This window comes from Jaculus jaculus, chromosome 18 (assembly GCF_020740685.1).
Source record: "Jaculus jaculus isolate mJacJac1 chromosome 18, mJacJac1.mat.Y.cur, whole genome shotgun sequence".
In the NCBI taxonomy this organism is placed as follows: Eukaryota; Metazoa; Chordata; class Mammalia; order Rodentia; family Dipodidae; genus Jaculus; species Jaculus jaculus.
In genome coordinates, this window is record NC_059119.1 from 34,554,833 (window position 1) to 34,564,967 (window position 10,135).

At 45.2% G+C, this 10,135-nt stretch overlaps 1 pseudogene; it reads left to right on the forward strand.

Annotated features, from left to right (window-relative positions):
* Window positions 1-453: 453 nt before the first annotated feature.
* On the forward strand, window positions 454-5,231 carry LOC101598826 (annotated as a pseudogene).
* The last annotated feature ends 4,904 nt before the right edge of the window (window positions 5,232-10,135 follow it).

The following is a 10,135-nucleotide window of genomic DNA, read 5'->3' on the forward strand; positions in this document are numbered from 1 at the left end:
TTGTAACTAAGCTGAATGAATGCACAAAGCCAAAAGGAGAGATGAATAGGTGACAGCTGGCTGTAGAAGAGATGTTAGTCAAATTCCACAGGGTTAAGTGATTGTGAATCAGAGGTGTCAAGTTCACTCCCAAGATTCCTAAGAGCAACTTTCAGTCTTGCAGGAAAATCTGGTTAGGAGAGAGATAAACAAGAAGCTTAATGGCAGGAAGAAGGAAAAGTAGTCCCTAGCAAAGGGTGAAATTTGTTCTTGGGTTTTTTTTTTTTTTTAATTAGAGAGCGAGAATAGGAGCGTCAGGGCTTCTAGCCACTGCACATGAGCTCCAGATGCGTGCGCCCCCTTGTGCATCGGGCTCACGTGTGTCCTGGAGACTCGAACCTGGGTCCTTAGGCTTCACAGGCAAGCGGCTTAACTGCTAAGCTATCTCTCCAGCCCAGGACTTTTTGTTTGTTTGATTTTTTTGAGGTACAGTCTCACTCTAGCCCAGGCTAACCTGGAATTAGAATTCACCATGTCGTCTCAGGGTGGCCTGGAACTCATGGCGATCCTCCCAAATGCTAGTACTTAAGGCATACACCACCATGCCCTGCTGGAATTTTGTATATATATACTGTTGTAGTGACTATTTTGTCCATCAGGATTAGATCAGTTCGAGGGCAAAGATCTACCAATCTCCCTGGGTCTGAATTTCAATAAGGAACAAGAAGGCTAATTACGGGCACCTGCCAATTTGGTCAACTCACCTAATGTAACTGACCATGAAGAATTTTTCTCTTATCACAGAAACCACTTAGTTTCCTGCTTCTGTGAAATTTGCACATCTGTCTAGAAAAGGGCAGATGAGGCCTTAACAGTATAGATCAACTTCAACAAACCTTGAAGTCTGTCCCAAGAAACTGGAAGGTTATCTAAGAGATACTTCAAGAAAATATGCCTTGGGTAATGCGCTCCCTAGCAAGGCCTATATAGACAGATGTGCATGCAAGGTTGTTTGCGCCTAGGCTTTTTTTTTTTTTTTTTTTTTTAATGAGAGACAGAATTGGTGTGCCAAGGCCTCCAGCTACTGTAATTGAATTCTACTGTATGCACATGTGCGACCTTGTGTTCACATGCATCACCTTGTGCATCTGATTTACATGGGATCTGGGGAGTTGAACATGGGGCCCTAGGCTTCATGGATAAACACCTTAACCGCTAAGCTATCTCTGCAGCCCTGTTCCTAAGCTTTTAATGGGGAGTTCAGAGCAGGTACATGTGAAGGGAGTAAGAGAAGTAGAATTGGCAGAGGGGCAAGTTGAACTGCAATGTTTTTGCTATAGATACACCTGCTGAACTTATGGGTAGTGGCGCAAAGTTTCTCTGAGTACAGCAAGGTATGACCCTTTGTATCCCTTGCTGACCAGTCATTCTGCGCTGGTTCTCCCCAGGAAAGGGTCTGACCTCATGCACGACAGCTCCCTGGCTAAAGCAATTCTTGACAGGCTGCCTATACTACAGCTCTGAAAATCAGATTATCCATTACAACCTGCTGTGTAGCCTTGACCATGGTCAAAGCTTAGAATCTAGGAGAAATTTGGGTTTATTAATGCTCTGAAAGTAATACTTGGGGAAGGGATGAGAGACCCCCATCTAACAGCTGAGATATTGAAAAGGCTGCATTTTTTTTTTTTGAGAGCGTGAAAGAGGCAGAGAGAGAGAATAGGCACCCCAGGACCTCTAGCCACTGCAAACGAACTCCAGACGCATGTGCCACCTTGTGCATCCGGCTTACGTGGGTCCTGGAGAGTCAAATCTGGTCCTTTGGCTTTGCAGGCAAGTGCCTTAACTGCTGAGCCATCTCTCCAGCCCAGTAAAATATTTAAAAACAAACAAGCAAACAATATTGTCTCCTTCTCCAGCCCCTGACAGTGATTCCCTCTCAGTCTGACCCCTTATATTCCATAATATTTTCCTTATATATAACAGAAAACTCTTTATTTTCCTTTTTTTTTTTTAAGCATGTGGGTGTGAGTTCGTGTGTGTGAATATGCCATGATGCACATGTGGAGGTCAGGCGGAAAACCCAAGTGTCAGTCCTTGCTTTCCACCTTATTTGAGGCAAGGTCTTTTGCTGTTCACCTCTGCTACTGCCGGGCTGGCTGGGCTGCAAACTCGCTGGCATTCTCCTGAGTCCTTTCTCACTAAAAGAAGGCTAGGGGGCGAGAGGGATCGCTTAACTGCTAAGGCGTTTGCCTGCAAAGCCAAAGAACCCAGGTTCAATTCCGCAGGACCCATGTCGATTCCCCAGGACCCACATAAGCCAGATGTACAAGGGGCACATGCATCTGGAGTTCGTTTGCAGTGGCTACAGGCCCTGGCGTGCCCATTCTCTGTCTGTCTGTCTCTTCTCTCTCTACCTCTCTCTCTCTCTGCTTGCAAATAAATAAAAATAATTAAAAAAAAAAAAAAGGCTGGTGGTGCATGCCTTTAGTCCCAGCACTTGGGAGGCAGAGGTCGGAGGATCGCCGTAAATTCAAGGCCACCCTGTGACTACATAGTGAATTCCAGGTCAGCCTGAGCTAGAGTGAGACCCTACCTCAAAAAAACAAAAAAATAAAAATAAAATAAGATAAAAAGGTTGGGATAACAGACACTCGCTACTAATGCCAGGCGTGGTGGTGCATGCCTTTAATCCTGGCACTCGGGGGGCAGAGGTAGGAGGATCACTGTGAGTTCGAGGTCACCCTGAGGCTACATAGTGAATTCCAGGTCAGCCTGGGCTAGAGTGAGACCCTGTTATGTTCAGACTAGTGACTGGGGCTTAGGGATATAACTCAGTGGTAGAGCATGTGCTTAGCTTGTGTCAGTCCTAAGTACCAAAATAACCAACTAGAATAAAATAAAATAAAGTAAAATTTAAAAACTAGGTGAAGAGAAGTCTCTCAAGACTTACTCTTTGTTCATCCCACCACAAAGGGTGACACTCAAGACAGTTAACACCTAGTACAGCCCAGGTACCAGTTACTTCAATGGACACAAGGTCTTAAACAATTCGTAAGTACACACTCTTGAGCATAGCTAAATATTTATTTGTACTTACAAAGAAAGCACCCAGCAAATAATTATTGACTTGAATTTCATTGATTTAGTAGCTTTGGCTTTGGAATCTAATGGTCTTTCAGAAGTCAAGTGATTTCCTTGTCAAAACAATCCTTTTTCCTCCTTGGTTTAGATATTTTTTTCAGGACTCTACAGCTTTGCAGTTTTGTAAGAAATAAGATACTCTCTATCTGTTTGGCCTATATGGTAGCCACTTAGCCACATGCCAGATAAAACACTGGATATTCAGTCAAATTTGAATTTCAGATTTACAAAGAAAGAATAATTCTATGATGTAAACGTGTCCTGTGAAATGCTTGGAATATTGTGTTGTTTTCATTTGAGGCAAGGTCTTGCTATGTGACTGACGAACCAGCTACATTCAAAGTTGCAGCACTTCTGCTGTCTCAGCCTCTCAGGTATTTGTCTTACGAGCATAGGCCACCAGGCTTGCCTTACAGCAAACATTCCCAAACTTCCTTCATGAAAATTTGAGCATGCTGTCATTTGACCTATTAGTATTATTACTCAAAGATTTTCGTCAGTTAACCAGAGAGCATTCTCAACTAGACTACCTGGTTATAAACCAAGTTGTTGACGAACATGGTGAACAGCAGAAGTAATAGCTTCTGTAATTAGCCTTTTGGGAGAAATCATGTTTTTAATTGCTGTCTGTAGTCCTGGGAGTCTTGTAAGAAGCAGGAGTGGATTAATCTCTAAAAGAGTTCCATGCCAAAAACTGATTTTTACACATCACTTGGAGAGGTTGAAACTGACTGGTGCCAAATGTGACCAACTGAAAAGTGAAGGCAGCTGTGTCAGCACCAAAGGCAGAAATCATTAAGGAAAGGACCGACAGATTTAGCACAAAGGGATTTTACAAGTTACATAAGAAACAGCTAAAAAGCGTGGCATGGTCAAGTGCACATCCTCAATCCCAGCAAAGGTAGAAGGATCACTGTGAGTTCGAGGCCAGCCTGAGACTGCATAGTGAATTCCAGGTCAGCTTGACCCTACCTCGAGAAAAGCAAAAATAAATAAATAAATAATGGAAGCTGGGCATGGTGGCACACACTTTTAATCCCAGCCCTTGGGAGGCAGAGGTAGGAGGATCACTGTGAGTTCGAGTCCACTCTGAGACTGCATAGTGAATTCCAGGTCAGCCTAGGTCAGAGTGAGACCCTATTTGAAACCCCCCCCAAAAAAAACAAGAAAGAAAGAAACCAAAACCCCCCAAAAAATAAATAAATAAAATTTAAAAATAAAAAAAAAAAAAAGGAAGGAAAGGTTGCCTGACTTCTGGAGTACCACTTCTCCTATCTCTAATCCTGCACCTCCTTCCTTGGTGTCCTGGTGTGTTCTCCGGGTAGGTCTTGCCTGCGTGTCCTGGGTCACTGGGAAACTACTGGTCAAGCCCGGGCTACTAGAAGATCTTGCCTTTGAAGAGGCAGCTCTGACCCCAAGGCTCTGTGATCCCACCTCCCGCTGGCTGCCTTTAGATAGACCTGGAGCTGCTACATACACAGACAGGTTCAGGCTCTGCAGACACAAAGGATCCCTCCGGAGAAGCGGTAGAAGGCTTCAGCCTGGCAGAGGAACCTGGGCTGCCCTCTGGCCACGCTGTGCTTGCTGGTGCTGATGGGCCTGTCTGTGCTCCTTGTGGCCATCCGTGTCCTGGAGCTGCTCATCGCCCGAGACAGCCATGCCACAGGGCGTACAGGATGCATGTCTGGGCCAGGTCTCCTTCTCCAAGCTGGGCTTTCTTGGTGCCATCATACAGGTTGTACTGATCTTTTACTGGATGGTGTCTGCGGTCTCTCTCCTGTTCTGGAGCCTGAGGCACGGGTGGCATGACACAAACAATTTGGGAACTGTGTCTGCCTCCCGGTCCCAAGTCAGCTCTTCCTGTCTTCTCTTGAACTCTGGGGCTGACTGACTTGCTTTGACCTGCTGGGTGACTTTGGACGCTTGAACTGGTTAGGCGATTTCTGCATCCACATTTTTGTACAATGCAGCCTTTGCTGGCCTCACCGCGCTCAGGTCTGTCTGTCATTGCAGCAGTGAGGGCAGAGCTGATCCAAGCCTTTGGGCTGGACAGATCGCCACTGCCTGGCTTTGGTGTTGTCCCCCCACCCCCACCCGGGCATCTATGACCTCCAGCTTGTGGGGGGGGCGGGTGGAAGGGAGAAAATGGACACTGCCATCTGCTACCTAGAACTGGAGGCTAGCCCAAGTTGGACCTCAGGTCCTGTAATCTGAATGTTGGTTGGCACAGGGGAGCTGAGCCTTCTGCGCTGTGGGCATAATCTGAGCCATAGTTTGGGATCAGGCTTCCCGCTTTTTCAGACTTCACTGGCCTGGGCCCACAGTGGAGCTCAATGAAGATCTGGCTCCTTGTCCCAAATCCATTTACACAGCAGTCTGCCTCGCAGCTCTTCCAGGCCTTGCCTGGAGCCATTGTTTACTAGAGTTGATGCGCAGTCGGGTGGGTGAGGGTGGCAGGGACTGGGCCAGGCGCAGCTTACCGAGGCAGGGTTGTCTACCTTGTCTCTGGTCCAGCACAGTGTAAGCGCTGTGCTGTCCTGGTGGGGCTTTGAACCACAGGAGAGATCAAGGGCACAGGGAGGAAGCAGCACCCATCAGCAATAACGTTGATTCCAGAATAAATAAATAAATAAAAATAATCATAAAAATGGAGCGGAAAAAAAGTGGAGTGAAAAGCAAAATAAAGTCAGATGACTTGAATTTTAAGATATTGTTGCAAGCAATATAGTTGGCATTTACTAAAATCCCAGTATATTGGCAAATGTTTGTGAGGAAGCAGTTGACTTCACAACTAATCAAAGAACTGCAAATTAAAATAATGGTAAAGTATCGTTTGTTTTTACTTTTTGACTTGGCCACTATGAAAAAAAGTCATACCCTATTGGTAATGCTGAGGGGAAATGCGATAGGAGAATAAAGTGGGATAAATAATTTGGTGGGCATGTTGACCGCATGTAATCTCTTTTTGTTGTTTGTTTGTTTGTTTGTTTGTGTTTTTTCGAGGTAGGGTCTCACTCTAGCTCAGGTTGACCTGGAATTCACTGTGTAGTCTTCTCTCTCTGCCTACTGGGCGCTGGGATTAAAGGTGTGTGCCACCACGCCCAGCTACCATGTAATCTTTGTCTAAAGCCTTGGACACAGTAAATGCATTTCTACAAAGTTAAAGTACAAGAAAATACAGTCTTACACATACATGGCAATGTAGGTGATATTTTTAAATTTTTTTATTTATTAGAGAGAGAGGGAGAATGAGTGTGCCAGGGCCTCTAGCCACTGCAAACAAACTCCAGATGCGTGCACTCGCTTACGTAGGTACTGGGGAATTGAACCTGTGTGCTGTGGCTTTGCTGGCAAGCACCTTAACCGCTAAGCCATCGCTCCAGCCCTTTAAAAAAATGTTAAAAATTATTTATTTATTTGCAAGCACAGAGGGATAGAGAGAATGGGTGTGCCAGGGCCTCTAGCCATTGTAAATGAACTCAGATGCATATGCCACTTTGTGCATCTGGTTTAAGATGGATACTAGGGAATTGAACTTGGGCCGTTGGCCTTTGCAGGAAAGCACTTTAACAACTAAGCCATGTCTCCAGCCTGGATCTTCCTTTTAATGTATCCTCCTGACCTTGGTGGTTGTTATAAGATCAAGACATGGAATCATTATATCAGACCACGTAGGAGTTTTCTCTTTTACCTTGGCATTCTGGCCATAAAAGTGGAACTATAGACCTGACAGTGGCCATGCCCTCTTCTAGAATGTAGCCAACACTAAGAGGTGGAGATGAGATGGAGAGACAGAAAGTGTTGTTATAGTTTGAGTCTACAGACAGGCGTGGTGGTGCACACACACCTTTGATCCCAGCACTTAGGAGGCAGAGGTAGAAGGATGGCTGTGAGTTTGAGGCCAGCCTGGGACTACAGAGTAAGTTCGAGATTAGTCTGGCCTAGAGTGAGACCCCACCTTGAAAGTAATAATAATAATTTAAGTCAACAGATCCAGTTAAACTTAGGTCTATCATACTTCTTCCTTTCTGTGGTCAGAACATGTGAGCTAATTGCTATGAACAAAGCCTGAATTGGACCTACTGCTTGGATCAAGACTAAGTAGCAGTGATACCATTTTTCCACCTACCTGAAACAATTAAAAACAAAGCCAAAGGACCCAGGTTCGATTCTCCAGTACTCATGTAGAGCCAGATGCACAAAGTGGCAATGCATCTGGAGTTCATGTATAGTGGCTAGAGGTCCTGATGTATCCATTCCCTTTCTTTCTCTCCTTGCAAATAAATAAATAAAATATATTTTAAAATAATCTCTTTTGGGTATTGAGGACTGAACCCAGAGTCTTTTACATACTAAGTATATTTTTGTCAAGCATGGGCCACAGTCTCAGCCACAATATTTAAAATTTAAAAAAAAACAAACTTTATTTATCTGCATGTGTGTGTTTGTGTGTGTGTGTGCATGCCAGGTCACTTGCCACTGCAAATGAATGATTTTCTGTGGGTGCTGGGGTACCGAACCTAGGCCAGCAGGGTTTGCATGCAAACACCTTAAACTACTGAGCTATTTTCCCAACCCAGCCACAGTATTTTTAAAAAATAACTATTTGGGGGCTGGTTCAGCAGTTAAGAGTGTTTTCTGCTTAAATATGAAGGCCTCTAGCCTTCAAGTTCGTCTCCCCAGAACCCACATTTTAATATTTTGTTTTTATTTATTTATTTGGGGGAGGGAGAGAGAGAAAGAGAGAGAGAGACAGAGACAGAGAGAGAGAGAGGAAGAATAGGTACCCCAGGGCGTCCAGCCATTGCAAACAAATTCCAGATGTATGCATCACCTAGTGCATCTGGCTTATGCAGAACTCACTTTTTTTGTTGTTGTTGTTTGTTTTTTGTTTTTTGTTTTCAAGCAAGGGTTTCACTCCAGCTGAGGTTGACCTGGAACTCACTATGTAGTCTCAGGGTGGCCTCAAACTCATGGTGATCCTCTTCCCTCTGCCTCCTGAGTGCTGGGATTAAAGGCGTGCGTCGATTAAAGGCATGTGTCACCACACCTGGCTTAGAACTCACATTTTTAAAGGTTGGGCTTGGCCATACATGGGCACAGTGGGGCTCAAATCAGAGACCTGGGCTCAGGGCCTCTAGTTGAAGGAGACCCCATCTCAAAAAAAGAAGTATGCAGATGAGTGATAAGTAAAGGCTATCAGCAGGCGTGGTGGCCATGCCTTTAATCCCAGCACTCGGGAGGCAGAGGCAGGAGAATTGCAGTGAGTTCTAGGCCACCCTGAGACTCCATAGTGAATTCCAGGTCAGCCTGGGCTACAGCGAGACCCTACCTCGAAAAATCAAAAAAAAAAAAAAAAAGTAAAGGCTATCAGATCCTCTGCACACACACACCCCTGACGCACATACAAGATAACTACTTTCAAAATATTTGACATTAGGGCTGGAGAGATGGCTCAGTGGTTAAAGTGCTTGCCTACAAAGCCAGAGGATCTAGGTTCAATTCCCCAGGACCCACATAAGCCAGATGTACAAAGTGGCATATGCATCTAAAGTACATTTGCAGTGGCTAGAGGTCACACTCATTCTCTCTAATTCTCTCTATTTTCCTCTTTCTCTCTCTCAACAAAAAGTGGGGGGGGGGGCTGGAGAGATGGCTTAGTGGTTAAGCACTTGCCTGTGCAGCCTAAGGACCCCAGTTCGAGGCTCGATTCCCTAGGGCCCATGTTAGCCAGATGCACAAGAGGGCACATGCATCTGGAGTTCATTTGCACTGGCTGGAGGCTCTGACACGCCCATTCTTCTCTCTGTCTTTCTCTCTCTGTCTGTCACTCTCACATAAATAAATAAATAAAAATAAACAAAAACAAATTTTTTAAATTGACATTAGGCCATGAAGAACAATGGCCCCTGACTGATAGGAACAAAGGGGATCAGCTCTGTGCCTGCCCAGCTTTCTGAGTGAGTTTCCATATGGTAACACAAAAGTGGAATTTAGGTAGACCCTGGTAGATTATCTGAGGTGAGAGGAGGAGATGGAGCTGAGCCTCGTTGATGTGTAGGGCAGAACATCATGCTGGTGAGCTCTGCACAGAGAAAAAACCACTAACAGCCACAAGACCCAGAGCTCTTCTTAGGTCCCCATTTAGCGTTCAGCAGAGAACACATCAGTTCATCAATGTGAGGTGAGGGAAAAAGAAACAAAACCAAAGGCAGTATGTGGATGATGAGCAGGAAAAGTACAACCTACATAGAGGAAATAATCAAACCAATCCAAAACTGACACAGGTATTGTTAGAATCAGATGGAGGCAGAGCTATAATAATACCTGTTAGAGCTGCCATCCCTTTTGGTGTGGGCGTACACAGCAATCCTCCTACCTCTGCCTCCCGAGTGCTGGGATTAAAGGCATGTGCCACCATGCCCAGCTTGGAGGCATTTTGTTTTTTTTATTTTGTTTTTGAGATAGTACAGGCTACCCTTGAACTTCTGATCTTCCTACCTCTGTTTCCCAAGTGCTGGGATTATAGGTGTATACTACCATGTTTTGTCTGTGTTAGATTTCGGGATTCACAGTGGAGGGCCAAGAGAGATAGTTACTTGGATCTAAGATTTTATTGTAATGGGGCGAGGGAAAAGGAGAAAGAGAGAGAGCGGAGTTGCATGCACCTGAGTAGCAGAAGTATGGGGGGGGGGGGAAGAGTGTGAGCCAGGGAGAGGGTTTTATGGGGAGAGAAGAGAGGCTGCTCTGTGAGGGAGGAGTCTTGGGTACACAGGTATGGGTTGGGAGAATATGACCTTCCCTCCTCTTAGCCCAGAGGTCTACTCAGTTACCATACAAAGAGGCAGACCTAGAGTCCTAGACCTGTAAACTCTGGCTTGGGGGGGGTGGTGGGTGTGCGCATGCGCGACTGCATGCTAGAGAAAGAACATCCTCAAATGAACATCATCACCTATTTTTTTTTTTAGACAAGGACTCTCATTTTCTGGGAGTATACCAATTACGCTACACT